The sequence below is a fragment of the Cnephaeus nilssonii genome, assembly GCF_951640355.1.
Source record: "Cnephaeus nilssonii genome assembly, chromosome: 2".
Taxonomy (NCBI): domain Eukaryota; kingdom Metazoa; phylum Chordata; class Mammalia; order Chiroptera; family Vespertilionidae; genus Cnephaeus; species Cnephaeus nilssonii.
In genome coordinates, this window is record NC_137073.1 from 44,358,743 (window position 1) to 44,361,778 (window position 3,036).

The 3,036-nt window shown below is 37.8% G+C and overlaps 1 pseudogene across 1 annotated transcript; it reads right to left on the reverse strand.

The window, feature by feature from the left end:
• Positions 1-647: 647 nt before the first annotated feature.
• Positions 648-1,268, reverse strand: LOC307110707 (large ribosomal subunit protein uL6-like; annotated as a pseudogene). The gene has a single exon. The product of its transcript is annotated as a large ribosomal subunit protein uL6-like (transcript).
• Positions 1,269-3,036: the final 1,768 nt, after the last annotated feature.

Sequence of the window (3,036 nt, forward strand, 5' to 3'; positions counted from 1 at the left end):
ACATTATATGTTAAAAGACTATCATGACTCCATTTATTTGCCTTGGCATCTTTAAAAAAAAAATAGAGCACCCATAATTGTGCAGATCTATGTCTATATTCTCTATTCTGTTCATTTGTCTATGTGTCTATCCTTAAAACAATACCTCATTAACTTCATTATTGTCACTTTATAATAATAATGAAACTCAAGTTATATGAGTCCTCCAGCTTTGTTGTTGTTCAAAAATATGTTGGCTACTCTAAGTTATTTATTTTCCATATAAATACTATAGTCAGCTGATCGATCTCTACCCAAAGAAAGCATGCTGGGATTCTAATTAAGATTTAATTGAATCACAAGACAGTTTGGAGGGAATATTGGCATTTTAACAACATCGTTTTCCAATCAATAAACATGGTTTATCTTTCCATTTATATGTCTCTTTTGACTTACATAGTTGTAATCAATAATTTAGTTTTCAGACTACAAATATTTTACATATTTTGTTAAAATTATTCCTATTTTACATGTTTTTAATGCTAGTGAAAATTGTAACATATTTAAGTTTAATTTCCAAATGTTCATTCCTAGTATACAGAACTAGAATTTACACTACTTTGCTTTTCCTGTATCTTTAAAATGTCACAAATAAGTCTGAGGAATCATCAGCATCTTACTGTTTCTGTAACTGGACAACTTAGATCTTCCTCATCAGACTGCTGAATTGCTCTTTTTTCAGAGACACAAATACCATCCAAAAAACGTTCTGATATTCTTGTTTTTTACTGTTGAACTTGCTGAATCAAAGCAGCTGAATGTGATACAAGTTCAATGTCATTTTCTTCAAGAAGTAACTCATCTTTCTAGGCTTGAGATACTGAACAGGCAACACCTGACCTTAACACCACCCTATGGATGTATTTTTCCCACGAGAAATCTCTGATTTCAAGAGTACCATTCTCCTGACTACGACATTGATGGGGAAGTGAGCATGCACAGACCTTATCTTGTAATGAAAGCCTTGTAGTGTAACACCCTTGATCATGTTCTGTACATGACTGCAGATAGTGCCAATGACAGCCAGCTCCTTTCTATTTCCCCACCATTTGTCAATCTGGAGCCTCTTCTTTTTCTTTCCAGGGAGACTGAGTTCTACGTTGATGTGATTGAAGTCCCTCCACAGGGTGCTCCTGGGCCCCTTCACAGTACTGTGTGTCCTGTCGAGTGAGAGTGATGCTGACCTTTTCTGGAATGTCGGCAGTCTGGAGGCTGGGAACGGTCTTCATCCCACAGTCATTGTGGCAAAAAGACAGAATTGATTTTTTTATATTAACTTTGTCTGATGTGACCTTGATAACTCATTTATTAGTCTTAATAGCCTTTTTTGTACATTCTTTGGTATTTTTTAAGGAGTTAATCATGTCATCTCCAAATAAAGGTGCTTTTATTTTTTCTTTCCAATATGTATGCCCTTTATTATTATTTTTTCCTGCTTTAGTGCACTAAGATCTGTATTATAAAGTGAATAGGAATGGTTACACTTTTACCATTAAGTATTATATTGAAAGTGGAGATTTTTGTAGAGTCTCTTTGTTGGTTTGAAGAAGGTCCTAGTGTATTAGGAGGTGTTTGTTTGTTGTTTTGTTTTTTTACTCAAGTGTAATTGGATGCTGAATTTCTTCAAATACTTTTTTATATCCATTTAGGTCATTATATATCTATTGACCTAATACATTTTATTTTTTATATTATTTTTATTTTTTGTTAATCCTCACGCAAGGGTATTTTTCCACTGATTTTTTTTTTAAGAGAGTGGAAGGGAGGGGTAGAGACACAGTGAGAGATGCATTGATATGAGAGAGACACATCAATTGATTGCCTACTGCACAGACTTCATAATGTATGATACCATTTATAGAAAATTTCTTGGAAGGCAAATTTGTATATAGAGAAAGCATATCAGTGATTGCCTAGGGACTGACTACAAACAAGCACAGGAAACTTTGGAGTGGTGAAAATATTCTAAAACCGGATTGTGATATTGATTATAAGACTAATGAAAATACCAAAAATTATTATACTATATACTTACAATGCATGAATTTTGTGGTATGCAAACTATACCTCAAGAAAGCCATTTTAGAAGAAGAAAAAGAGAGAAGAGGAAAAGGAGGAGGGAGAGAGAAAAGACCAAGGGAGAGACACATTGAAAATCTGTGTGGAGAAAGAATTAAATTTATTTTGTGCTGTCCCAGTGAGAAGAACTAGAAGTACTGAACAAAAGTAGAAAAAGGTACATATTATTTGATATGAGAAAAACTGTGCATCACCCTCTTCAAAAGAAGCAGCCTGCATTATAAGATTTTACCTCATCTCTGGTAGGTTAGTACTCTACAAAGAATATTATCCTACCTAATAATAGACAAATATGCAAATTGACCATACCTCCGACACAAAACAAGCCACGCCCACAAGCCACACCCACTATCCAATCAGAGCGAGTATGCAAATTAACCCAAACCAAGATGGCTACAGCCACAGAGAGCAAGGTTTCCCAGGCAACAGAGGGAAACAAGCTTTCCACCAGCCGTTGCAGGCCTAAGCCTCCACTCAAGCTACACAGTTTCAATTATAGAAGGTAAACAAATTCAAACAGAAATGGCGTCAGAATGGAGCTTGAGAGAGCAGGTCAGGGTTGCCACCGGCAAAAGGGGAAGCAAAGCTTTCCGCACACCCTGGCCGGGACCACCTGCTTAAGGCAACAAAGTTTCAATTATAACCCCAACACAAATGGCTGCCGCCGTGGAGGGAGCCCCAGGCTTGGCTCCGCTCCAGGCTACAAAGTTTCAATTGTAGAAGGAAAATAAATTCCAGATACCAGGGCCTCCGCTTGGGTTGCCAGGGGGCGTGGCCGGCCTGCAAACCACCACAGGCCCCTTGCTCAGGCTGCCCCATGCCCCAAGGGAACCCCCACCTGATCCGGGACACCCTTCAGGGCAAACCAGCTGGCCCCCACCCCTGTACCAGGCCTCTATCCTATCTAATAAAAGAGTA